Source organism: Schistocerca gregaria, unplaced genomic scaffold (genome assembly GCF_023897955.1).
Source record: "Schistocerca gregaria isolate iqSchGreg1 unplaced genomic scaffold, iqSchGreg1.2 ptg000097l, whole genome shotgun sequence".
NCBI classification, from domain to species: Eukaryota; Metazoa; Arthropoda; class Insecta; order Orthoptera; family Acrididae; genus Schistocerca; species Schistocerca gregaria.
The window spans coordinates 3,174,316-3,199,380 of NW_026061713.1; the positions used below are offsets into that span (position 1 = coordinate 3,174,316).

The window sequence follows — 25,065 nt, forward strand, 5'->3', positions numbered from 1 at the left end:
CACTCCTAAGGGGGTGAAATATGTGTTGAAAGGTTTTTATAAAAAAAAAAATATGTCCCTATGTCACTGTTGAAGCTAGAACTACAAAACTACGAAAATTGACATTGCGTTTCTCAGCCAGAAACAAAAAAAATGTTTTTATCATTTTCCGAAATTCTTTCATTGGGGGGGGGGGGGGGGGGGAATAGAATAAATAGTGAAGGTTTTTTGAAAATAAATCATTATTAAAGAACTACTAAAGCATTGTTGAAGTTACATCTATGAAAATAGGTAATTGACTTCTCAGTTGGATGTAAAAAAAATGTGTTTCGTTGCTTTTGGAAATTTAACTCATTAATAGAGTGAAATAGGGGATGAAAAGTTTTATGAAATATTTCACTATGAAAGCATTTTTAGAATTAAATGGATGAAGATTTGAATTTGGCTCCTTGGTTCTAAATAGAAGAATACATGTTTAATTGTTTTTGAAAACCTAACTCCTAAAGGGTGAGAGATGTTTCTGAAAATGGTTCATTATGAAAGCATTACTAAATATATCTGACAATTCGTATTCGGCTCCTCTATTAGAATTTTTAAAAACTAAGTGTTTCAGTGGTTTTGGAACTTCGATACTAAGGGGATGAAAATTTTAATGAAATATTTATTGCTTTATATTAAAATATGTTAAATCTGCATCTATGAAAACCGGTATTTCACTTCTCAGTTATATAAAAGAAATATGTGTTGCGGAATGAAGATTCTATGGAGATATCACCACAAGAATACAAACGGCTTGATTAACAAAAACCTTCGGCTCCAGCTGTAGGCATTGCTTTTTGGTCATTCAGTAAAAGACCATGCTTCAATGGCGTTAAGTTTAGAAAGTGTTGCATTTTATAAAAGACATAAAAAACGATTAAAGAAAAGAAATTCTTTGCAGACCATAAACGGTGTACCCAAGTAAAGAAGCGGATGATAAGTTAGCTCTTTATGCAAATGAGTTGGTCACTTTAAGTTAAGAGACATGTCATGCAGCAGGAACCAAATCTTATAGTTGCTACGATTGGGTAACGGAAAAGTTTTGCAGAATCACGGGAAATCACTTCTGCAAGTGGCTGAGAATCTCGTAATGGATAAAAATTCTGTACTGAGAATTCCAAGGTGGGAGATGCAAATTCCTCGATTAGGAAGTGTTAATCCACATGTGAAACCTGAGTACATAATCCCTGTGACATTTTATCAACGGTGTTCCATAGGGACAGGTTCTCATCCAAAAAGTTCGAAAATTCAATTTCTTTGTAGTTGCATTTTTTTCAAGGTGTACTTGTCCAGACTCTTGGAACGGAAAGGTTTTTTTTTTTTTTTTTTAATCCGTGCTTTACAAAAGTTTCTACAGCCCATTCTTTGAAGCAGTGTCACGACTGCCATGAGCCGCGCGGGGTATCCGCCATGTCTCAAACGCCTTGTCACGGTTCGCGCGGCTCCCCCCGTTGGAGGTTCGAGTCCTCCCTCGGGCATCGTTGTGTGTGTTTGTTGTCCTTAGCATAAGTTAATGTAAGTAGTGTGTAAGCACAGGGACTGATGTTACAAATGGCTCTGCACACTATGGGTCTTAACAATTGAGGTCATCAGTCCTCTAGAACTTAGAACGACTTAAACCTAACTAACCTAAGGACATCACACACATCCATGCTCGAGGCAGGATTTGAACCTGCGACCGTAGCGGTCGCGCGGCTCCCGACTGAAGCGCCTAGAACCGCTCGGCCACATAGGCCGGTCTATCATGTATTCTAGAGAAGCTGCCCGGTCGTCAGTGGCGCCTGTTCTTTCGAGCACAGTTACTATCTTCATATATATGGTTAAACGTTACCCAGCCATTGACCTTCGTCTGTGCGAATGCGCACAGATTGCCTGAAATCTTACGGGAATCGTCACCTTAGTGTGGGCCAGTATTGAGTGGATGGGCAAATACCTATTACGTACATTACGTTTGTGGATTGTGGACGGTTGGGAATGTGAGTCTCACGGGAAGCGTGCAAGGGATAAATGCCTGCAGTCGCGGTATTCATCTGTGTCCTCGGTGGCTCAAATGGATAGAGCGTCTGCCATGTAAGCAGGAGATCCCGGGTTCGAGTCCCGGTCGGGGCACACATTTTCAGCTGTCCCCATCGAAGTATATCAACAACACCTGTCGGCAGCTGAGGGTTTCAATTAACTATCAATTGTGAAGGGGATTCGAAGAACCCTTTGCCAGGCACTTAAATGTGATTTGCAGAGTATCCATATAGATGTAGATCAAAGCTCGTCCCGTGACGCAAGTGCACAAAATGATTCATACTGCACAATGCATGCAAACATACTCGCCGAAAACACTGACGAATAACGAGAGCTGCATATCCAGGTTAGACAGATCGGCTTTTCCTGCCAAGAAGAACAGGGAGTTGCTATCTAGGAACAATTCCGGCTAGAGGAAGGGTTGATAAGTGCTCCTTGGATTGCACACTAAACGTAAATAACGAAAATGAATTTTTGGTAAAAATTGTACAAAGCATAATCCTGTGCTCTCCGTATTGCATTAGCCGTTTTGAATATTGAAAATCTGACTGCAGATTCGTGTTCAGCGACATTAAAAATATACATGTAACACTCAGTTCATGCAAATCGAAGTAATAATATAACTAAAAGGTTTCCCTAGACGTTGAACTTTTTTTTTTTTTTTTTTTTTTTTTTTTTTTTTTTTTTTTTTTTTTTTTTTTGGAGAAACAATTTTCTCAGAACGGCATGCAGCATTAACTAAAAATGGTTCAATCTCTTAACTTCTACCTCTGACCCAGAAAAGTAAACACTTTTCTTAGGAGCATCTACCTATAATATATGACACTGATTAATATTAAGTAATTTTTGTGAAGGCATAAGGAGTGAAATAAACCACCCAAAAAATCGAACTCAAAGTTCGAATTAGGACCGTATCGTTAAATTTACGGTTGTTTCATTGTGGTTAGGTATGCGCTCCCATAAATTTTATGTAATATCGACTGATGTTTTCCATTTTCAATTTCAGAGAAGTAACTTCGTATCAACTGATGTCATCCATTTTTGATTTCAGGTAACATCTGAGGGGCCACACTGCACGCAGTCCGCGTGATCAAATCATAATTGCGGGCGCCATTTTTTTTTACTGAAAATCTAAAATAAAGCTCATAGTATGATCACTCGTAACTCCCACAGATCCTTCAAATGTATTTTCATTGTCTCAAAAAAAATATATAACATTTTTTGCTCTTTTGAATGAGAACCTGGCCGTAACGCCGGAATATAGTCACGAGATTTTTTTCGGAGACGCTGTACGTTCGCGAGAAGAATTTCGTTCTGCGCGTGTCGATGGACATTCTACAGATATTACTGTGTGTGTGTTTGTGTGTGTGTACTATTCAGTCGTGCCATTCGAGTGTACATCTTTGCATAGTTTTCCTTTGACGATGTAAGCAGTGTTCGGCTCAGTTGCTAACTGGCCAGTGAGTGGTTCCGAAGGTGTCGGATGTGCGGTGCGTTCTGTCTGCTAGGACAACAGACTGGCGTGGTGCGATGGCAGAAGCTGACACTGAGGGAGCTAGCTGCTGGGACGCCAGCGAACAATTTATGCCAAGTAAGACGAAGAGAACTATTCTAAAATTATGAGCTGCATCATTAGTGTTTATCATTAGTAAATCTTGTAGTTGAGACTGCCACCAATCTACAATAACTGACATTTTTGCCTAGAGAGAGATTAGTGAGAAATACAGGATATCCCCCACACACTGAAATTTTGGTTGTGATGACAGGCCGATGGGCAGTGTAGCCCGAGATCTAAGTTAGGTTTGAAGGGGGTAATTTGATTGAGAGATGTTTACGCCAACGATTATGAATGCCGAGTAAACGTTGTGTAAGCAGATTTCCCTGTAGCGTAGCCTAGTGTTTCCGTCCGCGCCATGTTTAACACACTTTCTCTGGCTGTGTACAAAAGTCGCACAACAGCGACGAAAACTACGTTTCTGGTGGGGGGACGGGAGAGTTCCCTATGTAACTTTCACAACAAATTTTAGTAACCGCCGAAACTAGACGAATTAGAAGCGTAATTTTAACTATATTTCCGTTTGTGGGAAAATAGTGATTCTCCTCTTTCGGTAGCAACTATAATATCTAGGCGACTTATTAGTTTTTTTTTTTTAACTCTGAATCATGATCTCAGTAGACGCAGTGCTTTTTACGTTACTTGATCCGTGGTCGATAGTAAACAATGCAATGTATTGGTAAATTCTTTGCAGTGTGACGTGTGTTGCATAGACGGCGTCTGCAATGTTCGTAAGGCCAAGCTTGTATATATTCTGTGTCTGTTTAATTAAGGCGAGGAGGATAATGTTCAAGGAGCACTGCATTAGCAGTCTATGGAGAAATTGAGAATTTGGATCTGACGAACGGCATGCTCGGGCAGTTCGTGCTATTATGTTGACCACTGCGTAATTCGGACACAGTGATCATTGCCTCTCCCTAGTAACCAGGAGACTCGGGTGGTAATCCTGGTCTGGCACAAATTTTCAACAGTGCCTATTGTCAGATAATTTTATTAGTGGTCCGGTCTTAAATTGTGTTTTGTTCACGAAACGTCGTTTAGCTTTTTCATGGATAACAGCTTTGGAAAGCGTACAGTCTGTACCGGTTACATTGATATTCACTCGTCGTTAGTCCAAGGCAACTATAGCTACATAGTTTTACCAAGAACTTCTTCGTAGGTAGTTTCCCTGTAGTGGTATTTTGTTTTAGTATTTATAGACTGTAGGCTTGGATGAAATATGAAACACATATCCGAAGTTTCTGTTGATGCTGTAGATCCTGTTTTATCCGCACTAGGGGCACAAACACTTCATCTAATACTGGAGGACACAATTTGTCTCGAGATTTAGCAATTTTTCGTAACATAGGCCTGGCTTCTATATATTTTTCTCTAATTCTTGTTTGGATTTAATCTTAAAACACACTAACTTTTCCACCAATTATTCTATATGTGGTTTCATTCCTTTCGTAGCATAGAGTTCCTAAACGGTCGATAATGTTAATAATTTCCTTTCTCACTTTGATTTTCTGTAGAATCTCCTGTTTATGGTTATTGCTAACCTGTTTCACATTCTCACTTTTATTATTTTTATTTTTCTAGTTTTGTGACTGGTAGCCAAATTTTCTTTGAATTCAGTTTTTAATTCTGAAACAGTTTCAGTTAAAGGTCAAGTGAAGATGGCGATCTATTTGAGGATAATGGTTAGGAGATCTTTTATATTAGACGTACACAGGTCAATGAGATCCTTATCTATATAAAATTACTTCGAGTTTGATGTGGCCCATTCTCTTGTCATGATGTCGGCTGTATCGTAGCGTATTGTCTCGATTAGGTTAGAGATTTTCGTTGAGAGTTGCCGAAGTCAACGAAAGTGTTTACGAAGTCAAGACTATACTAACAGAACGCTGTTTCTGTCCTTTTAAATTCTCTTTTAATTAAAAATAACTAAAGCTGCAAGATACAATCACAAAAACTGTGTTACGTAATACAGAAATCCCAGACTATTGTTGTGTAGGTACACTAATTTTTTGTCACTGAATATATATTTTTTACTCATTTGCTGGATTCCAGTTTCCCGCTTTTTGCGGCGAAAACCCTTTCCCTGCGAAGGGCCCAATAGCATGTCGGTTATATTCGTGACTTTATCGACGATCAGTAATTTCATATAGTCTATCCACCGGCGTCATTGTTAACATCGAATATAGATTTAAGTATTAGGAAGGCCAATATGAACCTAACGCATGGGTAGGTCTAATGATGAATAAAAAAAAATTCGAATGCGGGTTAGCTACTACAAGTAGCACAGTGAACGCGTTATTGTGGCCAAGATAGACATGAAGCCCACACCTACCATAATCTTGAAAGTAGTCCGCAGATGAGGAAGAAATTGATGAAATGTGTGATGAGATAAAAGAAATTATTCAGATAGTGAAGGGAGATGAAAATAGAATAGTCACAAGTGATTGGAATTTGATAGTAGAGAAATGAAGAAAAGGAAACGTAGTAGGTGAATATGGAATGGTGGTAAGAAATGAAAGAGGAAGCCGCCTGGTAGGTTTTTGCTCAGAGCATAACTTAATCATCGCTAACACTTGGTTTAAGAATCGTGAAAGAACGTTGTATACGTGGAAGAGACCTGGAGATACTGCAAGATTTTAGATAGATTATATAATGGTAAGAAACCAGGTATTAAATTGTAAGACATTTCCAGGGGCAAATGTGTACTCTGACCACAATCTATAGGTTATGAACTGTAGATTAAAACTGAAGAAACTGCAAAAATGTGGGAAATTAATCTTGAAAGTAGTCCGCAGATGAGGAAGAAATTGATGAAATGTGTGATGAGATAAAAGAAATTATTCAGATAGTGAAGGGAGATGAAAATAGAATAGTCACAAGTGATTGGAATTTGATAGTAGAGAAATGAAGAAAAGGAAACGTAGTAGGTGAATATGGAATGGTGGTAAGAAATGAAAGAGGAAGCCGCCTGGTAGGTTTTTGCTCAGAGCATAACTTAATCATCGCTAACACTTGGTTTAAGAATCGTGAAAGAACGTTGTATACGTGGAAGAGACCTGGAGATACTGCAAGATTTTAGATAGATTATATAATGGTAAGAAACCAGGTATTAAATTGTAAGACATTTCCAGGGGCAAATGTGTACTCTGACCACAATCTATAGGTTATGAACTGTAGATTAAAACTGAAGAAACTGCAAAAATGTGGGAAATTAAGGAGATGGGACCTGGATAAACTGAAAGAACCAGAGGTTGTACAGAGTTTCAGGGAGAGCATAAGGAAACAATTGACAGGAATGGGGGAAAGAAATACTGTAGAAGAAGAATGGGTAGCTTTGAGGGATGAAGTAGTGAAGGCAGCAGAGGATCAAGTAGGTAAAAAGCCGAGGGCTAGTAGGAATCCTTGGGTAACAGAAGAAATATTGAATTCAATTTATGAAAGGAGAAAATATAAAAATGCAGAAAATGAAGCAGGCAAAAAGGAATACAAACGTCTCAAAAATTAGATCGACATGAAGTGCAAAATGGCTAAGCAGGGATGGCTAGAGGACAAATGTAAGGATGTAGAGGCGGAAATCGCCATGGGTAAGATAGACACCGCCTACAGGAAAATTAAAGTGACAGCATAGATCGGGGTGGTGGGATCACTCATGGGAAAATTCCTGCAGTAGTTGATGTTAGAGCTGCACCGTTTTTAGATTGCAGTCAGCTGATAGGTGTTCCTGCTTAAGGGAAGTCTCTCTAACAAAAGATCCACTTTTGTCAAAGCTTAAGTATCCAAGTAATGAGAGAATTAGTATATTTCATCAAAATATACAAGATGTTAGAGATAAAGTTAGTGAACTGCTTATAGATGTTGACTCTGAAATTATTGGTATATTTGAGCACTTCTTAAATAAGGAGATAATTCAGAGGCTTCCTTTACCAGAATACAGGTTGGCTCGCAGCTTTTCTAGGAGCTCTTTTCGGTGTGTGGGAGTAGCCATGTATGTGAAAAACAGCATCCCATTAGAGTCAATTGATGTTTATAAGTACTGCACTGAAAAGGTGTTAGAGTGTTGTGAAGGTATGGTTAAATTTAATGGAGCTAAACTTCTAATTGTTATTTATAGAGCCCCAGACGCCAATTTCACAACATTTTTGCTAAAGCTAGAGGAGGTTTTTGGTACACTTTGTAGGAAATACAAAAAATTATTAATATGTGGTGATTTCAATATTAATTGTAAAGTGATTGTGCAAGTAAAAGGATGCTGGTAGATCTCCTTAATTCATATAATCATATGCAAACTGGTATGGCAAAGTGGTATGCAGTAGAATAGCTACGTCTCAGGATACAATTAAAACCATATGGTCAGTCGTAAACGAAGTGGCTGGTCTGCAGAGACAGGTCGACGATATAGAATCAGTGCGTAGTGGGAATGTTCGTGTTACTGATACGTCGCATATATGTACAGTATTTAATAATCACTTTCTGAATGTACCAGGTGAACTAAATAGAAACCTAGCCCCAACAGGGAATCATATAGCGCTCTTAGAAAAAAGTGTTCCGAGACTGTTACCTGAAACGGTCCTCCATGATACTGACAAGAGGGAGATTAAGTTAATAATTAAATCACTAAAGACCAAGAACTCTCATGGATATGGCAGGGTATCTAGCAGAATACTGAAGTATTGTTGTGTGTATGTTGGCCCAGTACTTAGCCATATCTGTGACTTTTCCTTTAGCAGTGGTCGGTGTCCTGACCGATTAAAGTACTCTCTAGTGAAGCCACTTTATAAAAAGGGAGACAAGGATAATGTTGACAACTGTAGATCGATTTCCATGCCATCGGTGTTTGCTAAGGTTATCGAGAAGGTTCTATATACAAGGTTACTGGAGCATTTAAATTCACATTATTTGCTGTCAAATGTACAGTTTGGTTTTAGAAATGGTTTAACAACTGAAAATGCGAATATTCTCTTTTCTCTGTGAGGTTTTGGACGGATAAAATAAAAGGTTGCGAAACCTAGGTGTTTTCTTTGATTTAACGAAGGCTTTTGACTGTGTTGACCACAAAATATTACTGGACAAGTTGGACCATTATGGAGTAAGGGAGTAATATACAATTGGTTCGCCTCTTACTTTAAGAACAGAAAGCAGAAGGTAATTTTCTGCGATATTGAGAGTGGTAGTGATAATCATTCGCAATGGGGCTCTGTTAAGAGGGCATTCCCCCAAGGGTCGGTTCTGGGGCCACTGCTGTTTCTTACTTATATAAATGATATGCCCTCTAGTATTACAGGTGATTCAAAAATATTTCTGTTTGCTGATGACACCAGCTCGGCAGTGAAGGATCTTGTGTGTAATACTGAAACAGTATCAAATAATGTAGTTAATGGAATAAGTTCGTGGCTTGTGGATAACAATTTGATGCTAAATCACAGTAAGACTCAGCTTTTACAGTTTCTAATTCACAATTCAACAAGGACCGATATTTTGATCAGACAGAATGGGCATGTTATAAGCGAGACGAAACAGTTCAAGTTCCTAGGTGATCGGATATATAGTAAGCCGTTGTGGAAAGCTAGCAGCTTTCAATCAGTTAATACTAGGCACAAATCAAATATGTATGTGGAATGTACTTCCTTGACTCTTGTGCAGAAAGGAGTGCAGTATTCTGCTGCATCCATTGTCAATAAGCTACCACAAGAACTCAAAAATCTTAGCAGTGGCCCAAAATCTTTTAAGTCTAAACTGAAGAGATTCCTCATGGTTCACTCCTTCTAATCTGTCGAGGAGCTCCTGGAAGAGCTAAAAAATTAAGCAAATTTCAGTGTTACGTAGTTGTTTTTCTTTATTTAAACTTACGTCTTGTCGCCTTAATATGTTTTTATATTTCATTTTATCTGTTTCTACTATCGTGTTATAATTTCATGTATTGACTCGTTCTATGACCATGAAGATTTCTCCTTAATATGGTCCCACGGAACAATAAATAAATAAAAATAAAAAACTTTGGAGAAAAGAGATCCACTTGTATGCATATCAAGTGCTCAGATGGAAACCCTGTTATAAGCGAAGAAGGGAAAGCAGAAAGGTGAAAGGAGTATATAGAAGATCTATACAAGGGCAATGTGCTTGAAAACAGAATTTGGAAATGGAAGAGCATGTAGATGAAGATGAAATAAAAGATGATATAGTGCGTGAAGAGTTTGGCAGAGCAGTGAAAGACCTACGCCGAAACAAGGCCCCGGGAGTATACAACATTCCATTATAACTACTGACACCCGTGGGAGAGCCAGCCCTGACTAAACTCTACCATCTGATGAGCAAGATGTATGAGACAGGCGAAACACCGTCAGACTTCAAGAAGAATATAATAATTCCAATCTCTATAAAGCAGTTGTTGACAGATGTGAAAATTACCGAACTATTTGTTTAGTAAGTCACAGGCGCAAAATACTAACGCCAATTCTTTACAGACGAATGGAGAAACTGGTAGAAGGCGACCTCGGGGTATACCAGTTTGGATTCTGTAGAAATACTGGAACACATGAGGCAATACTGACCCTACGTCTTCTCTTAAGAGCTAGATTAAGGAAAGGCACACCTACGTTTCTAGCGTTTGTAGACTTAGAGAAATCTTTTGACAATGTTGACTGGAAAACTCTTTCAAATTCTGAAGGTGGCAGTGGTAAAATGCAGGGAGAGAAAGGCCATTTACAGTTTGTACACATACCAGATGGGAGTTGCAAGAGTCAGGGGGCATGAAAGGGAAGCAGTGGTTGGGAAGGGAGTGAGACGGGGTTCTAGTCAATCGCCGATGTTATTCAATCTGTTTTTTGAGCAAGCAGTAAAGGAAAAAAAGAAAAAAATCGAAGTAGGAATTAAAATCTGTGGAGAAGAAATTGAAACCTTGAGGTTCGCTCATGACATTATAATTCTGTCAGAGACAGCAAAGGACCTGGAAGAGCCGCTGAATGGAGTGGAGTGTCCTGAAAGAATGATATAAGATGATCATCAATAAAAGCAAAACGAGGATAATGGAATGTAGTCGAAACATGTTTGGTGATGCTGAAGGAATTAGATTAGGAACTGAGACACTTAAAGTAGTAAAGGAGTTTTGGTATTTGGGGAGCAAAATAACTGATGACGGTCGAAGTAGAGAGGATATAAATTGTATACTGGCAATGGCAAGGAAAGTGTTTCTGAAGAAGAAAAACTTGTTAACATCGAGTATAGCTTTAGCTATCAGGAAGTGTGTTATCCGAGTATTTGTATGGAGTGTAGCCATGTATGGAAGTGAATCATGGACGATAAAGAGTTTGGATAAGAAGAGACTAGAGGCTTTAGAAATAAGGTGCTACAGAAGAATGCTGAAGATCAGATGGGTAGATCACTTAACTAATGACGAGGTATTAAATAGTATTGGGGAGAAGAGAACTTTGTGGCACAACTTGACTACAAGAAGGAATCGGTTGGTAGGACACGTTCTGGGCATCAGGGGATCACCAATTTAGTATTGGAGGGCAACGCGGAGGGTAAAGGTCGAGGAGGGAGACCAGGAGATGAATACACTAAGCAGATTCAGAAGGATGTAGGTTGCAGTGTGTATTGGGAGATGGAGCTTGCACATGATACAGTAGCATGGAGAGCTGCATCAAACCAGTCTCTGGACTGAAGACCACAACAACAACAATAAGAAGGCATCTGTCTCATGTGTACCCTTCAACAGAGATGGGACAGACAAGCCGGTTAGATTAGACTATATGTAGTTTCTGTTGCAAATGATCCATAATGAGGAGATGCTCAGTGGGAAACTAATAGGCTAATTTACCTTCCACAGATCGCAAGTGGACTGATCATCGACGTGAAATGAGGGATGAAAATTTAGACGTACTTCTGATCGTACTCGTATTATTTGACACCCTCCCCCCCCCCCCCCCCCCCTCTCTCTCTCTCTCTCTCTCTCTCTCTCTCTCTCTCTCTCTCTCTCTCTCTCTCTCTCTCTCTCTCTCCCTCTCTTTTTTTTTCTAACTCACTCACTCCTCACTCACTCACTCTCAATCGCGCACGCCCTAGTTCTACTAAAAAATTCAATTCATTAATGGTGTCGGAGGAGATGGTTAAATAAATCCTTTAGGCTGCTCTTAAACTGAATTTTGACAGTAGTAAAACTTTTATGGCTGCTGACGAGTTATTGAAAATTCGTTTTCCTGAATGATCGAGACTTTCTTGCAACAAAGTAATTAACTTCCAAATTTTTGTGGCTGTAGAGAAGAGAACTCCGAAATCAAATCGACAGGATTTCATATCTCTCGTCACCGGTCTACGCCCAGGAAAAAGGGCTGCAGGATAGAACTTTATAAAAAGGTGTGAGGGTGTATTAATAAGTATTATATCTTGATGAATGTATAGCTGTTAAATACTTTTTGCATTTGTTTATAACAATTGCTGTAGTAATTTGTCTTAGGAAGTATGTAAGTTACTTTCGCATTGTTTATTGGAATTGATAACGTTTATGTCAACGTCTTTTATTTTGCTTAACCGTGCTGTACTTTTTCAGTCAAGTATAAATCGCTTTGCAGGGAAATGAATCATTTTAGTCAATTGTGGGGATACAACAGCCCTGAATTTTAGGTGCGCTCAAACCCTACCATTGGCTAGAAATCGTAATGTAGCGAGATGATTCTCCTCGGAGCTTACAACCTATGATGAATTCATTTTTGGTTAAAAACGGTTTGATGTTCAGCAGTTCTTAAATAATTACGAATATCATAAGCTACCGTCTAAGTAACAAAGTAGTTAAATTTTATTCCTGCTGTTAGTCGCATCTTTGCCTTGGCTTTGAGTAACAAGGCCAGAAAATCCTAGATAAATGCTGGCAAACTCCAGTTTCTGTTCCTTTGTAAAACCAACCGGAATCGCGTAGATATTTATCATACGAACAAATCACATGAGGCACTGTGATTGCGTTCTGCAGGCGGTTACGAAATTGGTCTGTTGGTCGGTCGGCCGACGGATATAATAGTGCGTGTGGAGGGGCCTTAGCAGAACGATTTTCAGTGCAGCCCAGTCCCGTTCGCGCCATATCTACACACCTTTTGTCGTAGTTAGCAGACTAAGCATAAAAACCAAAACTTCGAGGTAAATGGAGACCCCCCCCCACTACAGGTCCAGGGGTTGGAATAGACCCGAGGTATTTCCGCCTGTCGTAATAGGCGACTAAAAGGAGTCTCACGTTTTGGCCTATATGTGGTGGTCCCCTCTATGAATTGACTTTCATTTTTCAAAATTTTCCCGAAGAGCGAGCCAATTTAGGAAGAACGCCTTACGTGGAGTATAGCATTCATGTGCTCAGACTTACCGCATCCTTTGTCGACGTGGATCTGCACTTCTGCTCATTCTCCTACTGTTGGGCGAGGCCACCCTCCTGGGTGCGTATTTTTCCATAAACTGTGCAGTATCGTTTTCTATACCGACGATTATAATGGACTTGTTCGCTTGGTTGCACCTGACATCCAGCACGGTTGCTTGCCCATTGTAGTGGGGCCGCTATGTACCCTGTCAGTTGTAGCCCCCTGACCACACCCCCTGATGCCTGTGCCATTAACTCCCCATGTATGCCCAGTCACGGTATTTACTCGCTTATGACAAGCTGGGGATGTTTCTGTAACCACAAGAGTTTAAATATGGTCGAGGGTATCATATTTCACAGGGACCTTATTTTGCAGTCTGACGATGAGCTGCGCGCAAATTTAGAGCGGCGCGGTGTTCATTTCGTCCAGCGTGTCCACTGGGGTCCGAGGTATAATCAGGTTGCCACCGCTGCTTTCGTCTTGGCCTTCGAGGGTGATACATTGACAGAGAAGGTCAACGTGACGGTCTAATATTGTGTTGTAAAGCCCAATGTTCCTCACACGATGCGGTGCGTTAAGAGCTGCAAGTTTGGACATATCCAGCTGTACATCCAGCGTCACATGTCAAGATTCTGGATGCCCTTCACATCCCAATACTACATGTGCCCCGCCTCCAATCTGTCAACTGTGGAGAGCACCATTCGCCTTGCTCACTACACTGCAAGATTCTCCAGAAAGAAAGGAAAATCATGGACTAAAACACACTGGACAGAATGACCTACACTGGGGCTAAGAGAAAATTTGAATGCCTGCATCCTGTGCCTGTGACATTGTACGACGACTGTTGTAACATCGGCGTAATACTATCAGCTCTGCCAATCATAGCCACCTCTCAGAGCCGAAAGATGTTCCTTGATGGTGGAGGGCATTTCCATCCCTATTGCTTCTGCACCACCTACTTTGGAAGCAACACTCCTCCAACCATCGGGGACATATGCTTCTCCATCTTGGGAGGGAACAGAAGTCTTCCTCGCTTCTCTCGCTAGGAAGGGGTCCCCTTCCCAGGTTTCTCCTAGTGGGAAATTTGACACCTGCCAGTGACTGAAGAGCCCAAAAGCAGCTTGTCGAAGGGCTTCACGCTCATTCTCAGTCCTGGAGACTGAATCAGTGAAGTTCTCACAGCCAGGGAAACCCAAGGTGCAGTGAGAGAAATCCAAAAATAAAAGCACTAGGACCAAGCTGTGTGTGTGTGTGTGTGTGTGTGTGTGTGTGTGTGTGTGTGTGTGTGTGTGGGTGGGTCTGGCAGGATATAGGTCCTCAGTAGATGCATAAATCACCATCCCACACACACACACACACACACACACACACACACACACACACACACACACACACACAGACATGACGGTTATGGACTGCTCAGAGTCACATGCTGCCGCAGGCTTATTGCCTGAGGCTTAAACCACTTCATTGAATGTTCCATGCCTTCACAGTGTCACGATGACGTCATTCTGTAGTGGAATTACAGACCTTATTCCACCACCTGGATGAGCTACGGCAACAGTTGGGCTTTACACCTGCTATCTGTATTGCCCTCCAGGAAAGCTGGTTTTTGACAATGCGGACCCTCTGCCCTCCATGGCTAAACAGATATTACAGTAACTGTAGCGGCTATAATAGGGTGTCAGGTGGAGTTTTCGTTTATGTCCTAAACTGTCTGTAGTGAGCCTGTGCCCCTTCAAATCCCCCTTGAAGCTGTGGCTATCAGAATAAGGACGATGGAGGATCTTACTGTGCAATATATACCTTCCTCCAGATGGTGTAGAACCCCTAGATGTATTAGCTGCACTGATTGGTAAAATCTCCCAAAAGTGGGAAAGGTTTAGGGAGTTCATCAACCATAACCCCTTGTGGGTTGTCACTGTGCTTATTGGCCAAGACAGAGATGTCGAAACTTTGTCTCAGTTCGACCTCCGCCTCTTAAATACTGGGACTGCTACACATTTCAGTGTGGTTCGTGGTAGTTACTCAGCCATCGATTTATCACTTCAAACCCCAAGACTTCTCCCATCAACCCACTGGAGAACACGTGACGACCTGTGTGGTAGTGACCACTTCCCCATCTTTCTGTCACTGCCCCAGTGTCATGCTCATGGACGGCTGCCCAGATTGGCTTTAAACAAGGCGGACTGAGAATCTTTCACCTCTGCTGTCACCATTTAATCTCCCCCACACAGTTACATCTAAGTGATGGTTGAGCAAGTTACTACAGCAATTGTTTCTGCAGCAGAAAACTCAATCCCTCGTTCTTCATGGTGCTCAAGGCGTAAGGCAGTCCCTTGGTGGTCGCCGGAAGATGCTGAAGTAATTAAGGAGCGCCGGAGATCTCTACAGTGGCATAAGCAGCACCCTGCCATGGAGCACCTCATACAGTAGCCTTTAAATAGCTCTGTGCCCGCGTTCGGCAACTTATCAAACGACGGAAGCAGGAAAGTTGGGTGAGATACATCTCGACCATTAGACGCCATACGTCACCTTCCCACGTCTGGGCAAAGATCAATCATCTTTTTGGGTACCAGACCTTAACAAGTGTTACTGGTGTTAGCATAAATGGCGTGTTATCTACAGACACAAACGCGATTGCCGAGCACTCTGCCGAGCACTCTGCCGAGCACTCTGCCGAGCACTCTGCCCTGGAGAATTACCCCCAGCCTTTCACACTCTATAAATGCGGCGTTATAGGGTTCACTGTGGCGTGTATTGACTGAGGTGATGTTCTCGTCCAGCCGCAGTTAAAGTGGGAGGTCCTCAGTGCACTTGCATATTGCCCTGACAGAGCTCCTGGACATGATCGGATCCACAGCCAGATGCTTAAATGTCTCTCATCTGACTACAAGCGATATCGTCTCGTCATCTTCAACCGGATCTCGAGCAGTGGCGTCTTTCCATTGCAATTGCAAGGAACAACATCATTCCGGTGCTCACACCCGGTAAAAACTCGCTTGTCATGGTTAGCTGTCGGCCCATTAGCCTCACCAACGTTCTTCATAAGCTGCTGGAATGTATGGTATATGGGCGGTTTTGTTGGGTCCCTTTAGTCACATGGCCTACTGGCTCCATCTCGGGGTGGTTTCTGCCAGGGTCGCTCTACCACTGCTAATCTTGTGTCCCTAGAGTTTACCATCCAAACGGCCTTCTCCAGACGCCAACGCCTGATTGCTGTCTCCATTGATTTACGAAAACCATATGACACGACCTGGCGATATCACATCCTTGTCACATTGTATGAGTAGTGTCTCTTGGGCCACTCTGGATGTTCATCGGAAACTTCTTGTCACTCCATGTCCGAGTTGGTGCCTTCCATAGTACGACCCATATCCAGGAGAATGGAGTTCCACAGTGCTCTGTATTGAGTGTCTCTATTTTTAGTGGCCTTTAACGGTCTAGGAGCAGGTGTTTGTTGGACTCTCCATCTCACCTTCTCTGAATGCAGACGACTTCTGCATTTAGTACTGCTGCTCCAGTACTGGTGTTGCTGAGCATCACCTACAGGGAGCCATCCTCAAGGTGCAGGCAAGGGCTATAGCCCACAGCCTCCAGTTTCCAGACGCAAAGTCGTGTGTCATACACTTCTGTCGGCGTCGTACCATTCATCTGGACCCATAACTTTACCTTCATGACGATCCACTCACTGTAGTGGAGACACACACATTCTTAGGACTGGTTTTCGTTGCTCGATTGACTTGGCTTCCTCATCTTCGTCAGCTTAAGCAGAAGTGCTGGCAGCACCTCAATGCCCGCCGACGCCTGAGCAACACCAACTGGGGTGCAGATAGATCTAGGCTGCTGTGGCTCTACAGAGCCCTTGTCCAATCACGAATTGACTATGGGAGTGTGATTTATGGTTCGGCAGTGCCCTCAGCGCTGCATTTACTCGACCCTGTGCACCACTGTGGGGTTCGATTAGCGACAGGAGCGTGTAGGATGAGTCCGGTGACCAGTGTACTGGTAAAGGCTGGGATCCCTCCATTATAAATTAGACATGCAAAATTGCTCGCCAGTTACATAGCACACATTTGTAGTTCTCCTGAGTATACAAATTACCCTCTCCTTTTCCCTGCCCACGGCATTCCATCCCCCACAACAACAACCCAGATCAGGGGGTTAATGTTTACGGTTTGCATTCGATTGCTTCTGTCTGGAGTCCTTGCCTGTACTACCTCTCCTCAAGGTCCATTCACGTACATCTCCATGTTGTAAGCCTCAGCCACAGCTTTGTCTAAACCTTTCACGTGGCCCTAACGACTCCATTAACCTTGCGGCTCTCCACTGTCACTTCATCTCTATTCTTGACACGTACTGAGGCGACAAATTGGTTTACGCTGATGGCTCGATGGCTGATGCTCTCGTCAGCGTCGCGTATGTCCATGGAGGACATAATGAACAGCATTCCTTCCCGATGGCTGCAGTTCTTCCACGGCGGAGCTGTTGGCTGTATCTTGAGCTTTTGAGCACATGTGTTCATGCTCTGGGGAGTCGTTTCTGCGTGCCAACTCCTTGAGCAGCCTACAAGGTATCGACCAGTGCTCTCGTCATCCGTTGGTAGCGATCATCTAGGAGTTCATCTACGCCCTGGAACGGTTCGGTCGTTCATTGGTGTTTCTCTGGACCCCTGGTGACTTCGGAATCCCAGGCATCAAACTTGCTGAGAGATTGGCCAACAGGCTACGTGGAAACCACTCATGGAGATCGGCTTCTCTGCAACTGACAAGCTTGCTGTACTACGCCGCAAGGTTTTGCGGCTTGGGAGACGAAAAGGCATAACCTCAGCATGCACAACAAACTGCGTGCCATTAAGGAGACTTCGAATGTGTGGCAGTCCTCCATGTGGGCCTCTCGTAGGGACTCTGCGGTTCTCTGCCAGCTCCGCATTGGCCACGCTTGTGTGACACATGGCTGCCTCCTGTGCCGTGGTTACCCACCTCAGTCAGTTTCGGTGTGGCGCCCGGCTGACGGTGGCCCATATCTTGGTGAGCTGTCCTCCTTTGGCTGCCCTGCGACGGACTCTTCAGCTACCGGACTAGTTGTGACTTCGTAGGCTTTCCCGGCGTAATAAGTCTTGAAAATCTCTTCGGGTTTGCTGCCGGACTAGTTGCCATTAATTTCAACTGAAAAAGCCTCATTGGCTAATTTAGGTTTAAGTTTTATTCGTGAGGGTGGGTTTTATCATTCTTTATAAGTTTCAGAGCATGTGCTTTGTCACTTCATGTTTTCAGCTCTAAAGCTTGTGTGGTGGATGTTTTCATGTGTCGCAGAGTGGCTAGCTTTTTCCTTTTTATTCTCGTGGTGGGTCAACCACGATCATCTGCTCATGTTTTTTTCTGTTCTACATGTTTCTTGCTCCTCTGTGGCTTTCTTTTCCTGTTTTGTCCATGGTAGTGTTGGTTGTACTGTTCTTCTCCTGGTTCCTCCATTCTCCTGTTACTGTGCTGTACATCTCTTTTATTTCCCTTGTGTAATAATTTTGTTGGGAACGAGAGACCGATGACCTCACAGTTTGGTCCCTTCCCCCCTCTTTCAAACCAACCAACCTAAATGGAGGAAACCTGTAGTAAGTGGTTGACAAGAATGAATATTTTTAGACCATTTGGATGTGTATTACGCTCTCGTATTATACACAAGCAACGGAAAATTTTATCCATATGTTACGCAAGTTTCATCGGAGTTCCTCGTCCGTGTAAAATCTGCAAATGTAGCACAGCATAGAGGTTAAATGAAAAGAACCGAAAATTTTTTAGCGTTTAGTGTTTCTGATGTGTTTGCAGTAAGAGCTGATAGCGGAAAATGAAAGTATGACGTTGTTACGTAGGATTACATTGCTTTATTGTTAAAAACCATTTCATTGCTTGTAGTTTAGGTAGAGAATTTGTGTTCACATTGCCATCGAGGGCTTAGATCTAGGCTAATTGCTCTCGTGCCGTCGAAATCAAAAGAGACGCATTTACAATATTAAAGGTTCAATAACTGGCGTTGAATATTTGTAGAGTTCAACTCATACTTAGTTGACACATATATCGTTCGGAGCTAGGTGGCCTCTCTCTAAAGGTTGAAAGAATTCTCTTGCTTAACGTAAATTTCATTCCCGGAATATTTCCTAAATCCTCATTTTCAGGATGTTACCTTTAAACTTCCATGCAAGCGCGCAGCCAGTGGTATCGGGTTTTCTGTATGAATCGTTGTCTTCACTGCTGCGTATTCCTTTGCTATTGTAATTTTGCAGAAGAAATTTTGTAACGCAGATGAAGTGACGTCTTTGATTTCACATTACGTGTATTAACGAAGCGCAAGTCAACAGTGTGGAAACATTTAGACGTAGAAATGTAATCGTAATTTGATGATAAATTAACTATTTCAGTCTGTTGTACTAAACTGATAATGAATTAGTGTTTTTCAAAGTAGAGAACAATCAGAAAATATTATGTATGTTACAGAAGTTATTCCGAAGTACCGGTCGGTGCGCATTATTCTGCCGTTTTGGGAAAGGTGAAGTGTGCGCGGTGACAGTTGCTCGCCTGTGACATCCGCCTCTCGTGCTAAGACACGTTTCCTTGGGTGCAGAAACGTGTTGCAGCGTGCTGCGGAATACGGTTGCGTCATTCTGTGTGATGCTGGCTGCGTGGTCCTGCGTGAAACGTCTACCAAGGTGCGGGAAAAAAAAAAAGAAAAAAAGTGGCGGCGCGGGTTGCTTTCACTGTCCTTTGGAGAACGTCCACCTACCTCTATAGGCTTCAGGTTTTCTCCACACTCACTGTGTGTTGGTAGATACTGGATTAGCCAACAGAAATAGCGTTGGCGAAAATTCGGCTAAGTGCCCACCACGAAAAAGCCACAACTCCAGTCCATGGGCAGAAACCGAAAGTTAAACTACCGAGCGTTCGGGTTTCTTGCATGTCTCGTTCGGGAGAGTCTAAAATTTCTTTCTAGTTGTTTTGTCTCCATAACACTGAAAATATCGGGTCGGAATAAATATCTTGGGCTGCTTTCAGGTGTGAACTTTTAACGGAAAATCAGCGATATGACGTAAATAAAGTCCGGATATTAAATACGGGCTTGATGGCCGTTTTCTGAGTCCGAAAAAGTCGCTGACCCACGACTACTTGAGTCAACACATTGTGTTCAGTAGGCGTCTTATAGAGAAGTGGTCAACATAATGTGTAGCAATCTGCAAGAAACATGCCAAGCGGAATTCATGTTGAAAGGTTCGCACACGAATATCTCCTACATCAAGCCACTCACAAAACTCGAACTTCCACAAAATACTCAGCACTGCAGTCGCTTTTCGTCAGCAATGAGAGAACCGATCAACTGCGCGAATTTAATAATTTTCAACTACATATTTAATTCTTGAGATTTAACAAACGTTAACCGGAATACGGCTCCAAGGCGACTATATCGTCTCCTATATCTAAGGCGCAAAGCCTAATCAAAGGCACGGCGAATACTGAATTCCTATTGGCGACGCAATCATTACAAGATGACAACTAGTAATAATTTGCTACGTTATAGTGGTATTCATAATTAGACGACTGTGCATGATAGCGATACGACAACTACTCTCTAACACCTTTTCTTAATTCATTTAAAATATGCTATGGAAATGCAGAAGCATTTAAGCTTTTAGGAGGAGTTGGTTTTTCTCGATACTCGCCGTTTACCACGTCTCGTCTCCTAACCTGTGTCGTACGACATACTTGTATACTCGGCTTCAGTGGTACACGTCGATAACGTGAGGAAACATTTTGGCTAATAGCCAGTAACACTGAAGTACAAATTAATATAACATGACGAGGAATTTTAGGAAGCCAACATTCGAGATGTAGAGGTGGTGAAACTTTTACCTTTATACATTTTGTGAGGGGGAGGTGCGGCGGTGAAGGGAGTAACAGTTTCCAAAAAGAATTAATTTATTTTTGCAATCCGTTGGAGGTCGGTGGGTGCCACAGTTTACCCTTTACTGGCGCGACGCGAGTTTCAGTGCGCTGTGATCAACAGTTTGCTTCTACATGCACGACAGCAGTAGCGGAAGCAGCTAAAGCAAAACATGCAGCTCTGTGATCGAGTGGAAAACCTGTTCATTTTGGCAGTCAGAAAGTACATCGAAATTATGGAAGAGGAATACTGAATATTACCGGAAAGGGTAATCACAAGTGTTATGCAGCCAATGTTCATAAAACGCGAAGGACGGGGCATAACGTTTCAGTAACAAAATTGCTCGACGATGTGGAGAGACAAAAGGTCCCACAACTTCACAACACAGACTTAGGTCGCTTTGTGTCGGTATCTACGGCAACAACGGTGTAAGACAGTGACAAATTCGAAAGATAAGGAAACCAGTTTAGAGAGCAAGAACAGCGTATCATCGGTCTCTGGGAATCGAACGAAATGAAATTCACTTACGTAGAGAACAGAAGGCGGAATGCTGATATTAGAAGGCAACAGCGGAAAAATACTGAAATTCGGACATCGTTCTAAGACTATTCGTTGTAACAAGGAACATGAACTTCCATCCTCCCTGTTAACAATTCTGGAACAAATGGAGAATCTGTTTTGTGTCGCAATACTTGGCTACCTTTGCTTGATAATGAACTCAGGCACTCGTGGAGAGCTGAACAAGTGCTACAAACTCTTCATAACAGTAAGTTATTTGTGGACATCGTCACCGATAAGAACAGGATGCGTTACACGACAGAGCGAACACACTTTGCCGAAGAGGTTATCAGAATAGTGTGTACAGCAGTCACGATTTGGAACAGACCGTTACAGGATCCGGGATCGATGCGGTGAAGTTTTCCAATCTTTCGTGGCCCTGCTGTGAGAAAATAGGCGCATCTCGCACGTAGACCCACATACGAACTACCTGGACCGCCTGTTTGGTGCCCTGAAGAGTTGGTTTGCCAACTGAAACTCTAGTTCGTAAGTGAGTAAGTGGACAGATGTGAGCTCTGTTGACACTGTGCTGTTGGCTTTTGTGTCACTGGGGGTTTGAGTCACTGGGTCGACAGATTGACCATATTTCGTACTGACAGGATACCAAAATTCCCTTCTCGCGGGAGAGGGTCTGCGCAGCGATAGCAGCAACGAAGAGGAATCACGTAGACATGGCAACGAGCGCGTGGAAGTGCTAAGAGGCTAGAGGGAAGAGTGCCTTCAGTATGGAAAAAGATAATTTTACCAAATGGCAGAAAATGGGTCAGCAATATGGGAAGCTCGGTGGCCTGTGTGCCTCCTAAAGACTTCGTGCAGTAAGACATTCCTGTAAGGCTGCGGTCACATCGACGACGGTATCTGTGCATTTTACATCGACCGAAGATCTTTCCAAACCCGTAAGTCGCTACGTGCGCGGTCACAGGGTAGCCGATGTTACCGCCCGAACGTGCACATTTCGGATAATTGCTGAATTTCATATGTTTTTATTCGCATATCGGCCGACATTATACGAAGCAGACTGCAAGAAACAGATCGGTAAAAGGCGTTGTGCCATTTTGTGAATGAAAAGTCATCGGGATATATTTTGGTATCAATAGATTGAAATCTCAGCTTTGTCGGAAACCACCCGTAGGATAAATCATTATCGGGAATTGTAAGTGTAACTTTACTTTTTAACGCCAAAGAATCTGTTAGAGAGGGATGCTGCATCTCACGGTTAGTTGCTTTAGAGGATATATCTTGGGCTGTGATAAGTGGACAAAAGTTGCATAGCTATTATTATTACTGCTACCAACTGGGGCTATGTCGGTAGTGTGATGGTTGCATGAAGGGGTTTCAGATGTGTGTGTTTCTTCATTTTTCAGTCTGTAGGTGAGCACAACATCAAATAAATTCGGCAACACATTAACTGTAATCTTGATGTTAAAGGTTACCACGAATCTTCGAGAATATATTGTACCGAAGACTCGTACGTGACTCACTTTCGGATAACGGAAGATGATTTTCAACAGCAGCAGAGGTGTGATTAGGGTCTACTAAAATCCGACAATCTGAGGGTGCAGTTCTGGCTAACGTAAAACGGGAAATTACACGACTGTATTTGCCATCTGACGTTTACATCTTTCCAATACTGAGACCTATACGACGTTCTGACAAGTTCTTGTCACGTGTTGCCTGCTATTCAGGCTACAATGCCCTGAAGATTAAAAAGCTACTTATTTCACTCCTGCGACCCACATAAGTTACGACTAAGGATTGCATGTCTTCCATACCGAATTTTGGAGCTACGCTTCGTTCAACCTCAGCGGGTTTGGGGTCAGAATAGGCCCAAGGTATTCCTGCCTGTCGTAAGAGGAGACTAAAAGGAGTCCCTCCCCCTCAAGGGGGTAGTTTGCGACTGTGTCCGGAGACGAACGGTTCAACGACTTACACTTGATGTCATTTTTGTTTTTGGATTATTCTGGTTTCTTCCTCCCTTTCTTTGTTTTTCTTTCATTTCTTTTTCCTTCCATTCCTTTTCATTCCTTTGTTTTCCTTCCTTTGTTTTTCCTTCCTTTGTCCTTCTCCCTCCCTCACTGTATTCCTTCCTTTTTTCCTTGCATTCTCCTCCTCCTCCTCCTCCTATTTCTCGCCTTCTCCTCCTTCTCCTCCTCATCATCACCTTCTCCTCCTCCTCCTCCTCCTCCTCCTCCTCCTCCTCCTCCTCTTCCTCGACTTGCCCTTCCCTTCCTCGACTTCTTCTCCTCCTCCTCTTCCTCTTCCTCGACTTCTCCTCCCTCCCTGCCTCCTCCTTACCTTTTTGTCCGCCCTATTGTCTCCAGCTCAGCGTTTAAAACAGTCTGTCCTTTCTCTCCCTCTCTCCCTTTTTTTCTATTCTTCTTTCCTCCCTGTGCGTGCCTAAAGGCCGACCCACGCATTCACACGCATAGCTGGTGACGGCGTAATGCGTAATTCCGCGCCCTGGGTAGGCACGTAAGGTTCACACGTACCCCCTGGTAAAGGCCAGGCTCGGGTAGGGATGATCGCCTGAGCTGACACCTTCTGACTATGCCGATTGTTCCCTCAGTCCGTTTCTCGGGAAGTGTGACCTGAGGTGTAAACATTCACCTAAGGCAGGAGCACCCTCTGGGAGGGTCCCAACAAGGAAGGAGCACGCCATCGGAGATGGTGGCAATCATAGGGGATTCATCCGCAATGAATTCTTCTTCTTCTTTTTCTTCTTCTTCTTCTTCTTCTTCTTCTTCTTCTTCTCCTCCTCCTCCTCTCTCGACTTCTGCCATAAAAACGGAAACATGACCGGCCACCAGTGACAAAAGTACTGCCGCCTGCCCCAAAGTTTCTCGTAGTTTCTAGATCTGAGGATGGAAAAGATTTTCATCTGTCAACCCCTTCGTTATTCATAATTGCGTAGATGTCATAGGTGGATCTGACAAGTCTTGCACCAGGATGCGTAACTGTACCTTGTTGTTGGAAACTGAGAGCGCCTTTCAGGCACAAAAACTCCTTCGCGACACACTCCTGTACACGTTCCCTGTCCAGGTGGGGGCTCACTGCACTTTGAATTCATCTCGTGGTGTGGTATCTACTAGATCACTTGATGGATTGATTGACGAGGAGATTCAGTCTTTCCTCGCTGAGCAGAGCGTGACAGCTGTCCATAGGGTCATGAAAAAGGTCGACTATGACCATGTAATGACCCAGACAGTTTTCTTGCCCCCCTATGGGGTCCACAACTTTTTTGTGGATACGTGTGTGGCGAGCAAGGGGCCCTGAGCTATTGCAGCCTTCTTTCTCTCCAGGGCTGCATTTCCTTTCCCTTCCCCTCCTTTCCCCTCCTTGTTTCTTTCCCCTCGCCCTCTCCTCTCCCTCTCTTGGCGTCCTTGCTTAAGTTGGCCCCTGCTAACCTCCTGGTTCTGTTGGTTTTACAATTTGGCTTTGTTGCATAATCACCTCCTCCTATTGGCATTCCCTGGTCCCCCTCTGGGGTTTGACCCCAATTCCTAAATTTTTGCTCCATAGTGTGAACCATTTGGGGAAGAGCACCTTACCTAGTGTCTCCGATGTGCGCCCTCCTAGAACATTCCACTTTCTCTTTTACGTCGTTGTCTGATACTAGGTTGCATAGCCAGCACGGTAGCCAGCCCGTGTATT

At 42.9% G+C, this 25,065-nt stretch overlaps 1 non-coding gene across 1 annotated transcript; it reads left to right on the forward strand.

The window, feature by feature from the left end:
* The first annotated feature begins 2,053 nt into the window (after window positions 1-2,053).
* On the forward strand, window positions 2,054-2,127 carry Trnat-ugu (transfer RNA threonine (anticodon UGU)). The gene has a single exon. It is a non-coding gene; the product is annotated as a tRNA-Thr (tRNA).
* The last annotated feature ends 22,938 nt before the right edge of the window (window positions 2,128-25,065 follow it).